The sequence below is a fragment of the Propithecus coquereli genome, unplaced genomic scaffold (genome assembly GCF_000956105.1).
Source record: "Propithecus coquereli isolate 6110/MARCELLA unplaced genomic scaffold, Pcoq_1.0 Scaffold308, whole genome shotgun sequence".
NCBI lineage: Eukaryota > Metazoa > Chordata > Mammalia > Primates > Indriidae > Propithecus > Propithecus coquereli.
Window position 1 is genome coordinate 1,444,903 of NW_012148708.1, and position 1,819 is coordinate 1,446,721.

The following is a 1,819-nucleotide window of genomic DNA, read 5'->3' on the forward strand; positions in this document are numbered from 1 at the left end:
TTCCAGAACATTTTCATCTCTAAAAAGAAGGCCTGTAACCATTGCAGTCACTCCCCATGTCTCCCTAACTGCCCTCCCGGCCCCAGGCAACTAGCTACTCATCTGCTCTCTCTGGATTTGCCTATTTCGGACATTCCATATACAGTTGACCCTTGAACAACATGGGTGTGAAATGCACAGGTTCACTTATACATGGGTTTTTTTACTAAATATGTTGGAACATTTTTTGGAAATTTGCAACAATTTGAAAAAACTTGCAGATAAACCTCATAGCCTAGAACCATTGAAAAAATTAAGAAAAAGGTACGTCACGAGTACATAAAATATATGTAGATGCTAGTCTATTTTATCATTTACTAGTATACAATATACATAAATCTATTATGAAAAGTTAACATTTCTCAAGACTTATACACAGACCGTGCATGGTGCCATTTGCAGTTGAGAGAAATGCAAATAAACATAAAGATGTAGCATGAAATCGTAACTGCATAAATTAGCTGTAGTTCATACTGTACTACTGTAATAATTTTGTAGCCACCTCCTGTTGTTGCAGGGAAGACTGTGTTACCTGATCATCTCTGAGCGAGCATTTTGTCCCTCCTGTGAATTGCGTATCACAGTAAAAAGGGATCTCCAATGGCTCTTGTGTACTTTTCATTTTGTTTACTGCAATAATGTAGACCTTGAATTACACCATGGGACCCATATGAAGTGCCACTAGTGATGCTGGAAGTGCTCCCAAGAAGCAGAGAAAAGTCATGACATTACAAGAGATGTCGAATTGCTGGGCGTGTACTGTAGATTAAGGTCTGCAGCTGTGGTTGCCCGATATTTCAGACAGACAATTCATCTTACGAACAGACAACGTAAACTTACAGTATCTGTAAATGCGGTGCAGTACTATAAATGTTTCATCTCTTCCTTATGATTTTCTTAGCATTTTCTTTTCTCTAGCTTACTTTATTGTAAGAATACAGCATAATACAGTATATTATACAGCGTATAATATTGTAAGAATGCAGTCTATAACATACAAGATACGTGTCAATTGATGGTTTCTGTTATTTCTGGTCAGCAGTAAACCATTAGTAAAGTTTGGGGGAATCAAAGGTTATACTAGGATTTTCAATTTTGTTCCTAACCCTCGAGTTGTTCTAGAGTCAACTGTAAAGGGAATCATGTGGCCTTTTGTATCTGGCTTCTTTCACTCAGCATAATGTTTTCAAGTTCCATCCACGCATCTGCACTTGATTTCCTTTTATGAGTGAATACTATTCCATTATATGGATACACCACATTTTATTTATCCATTCAACAGTAGTTGGTGGACATTTGGGTTCCCACATTTTGGCTGTTACGAATAGTGTTGCTGTGAACATTTGTGTACAAATTTTTGTGTGGACATACGTTTTCAGTTTTTGCGGGTAGAAGTGGAATTGCTGGATCCTGTGGTAACTCTACATTTAACATTTTGAGAATTGCTAAACTGCCTTCCAAAGTGGCTGCACCATTTTACATTCTTACCAGCAGCGTACAAGGGCTCTAGTTTCTCTACATCCTCCCCAACACTTGTCTGTCTTTTTGATTATAGCCACCCTGGTGGGTGTGAAGTAGTTTTGTTTGGTTTTGTGATGTTTTATTTTTCTCATCAGCCATAAAGGAGGCAAATGATGATGGATGCTAGTACAGGTTAATTTGACTTTAAACATTCCCATCTGTATTTAAACCTTCCCCACAATGGTGGTGAATTTTCACTTTGCAAAAGGATAGAATTACTCAAACTTTTTCACTGCCAGATTTGGATATATCCCCTCAA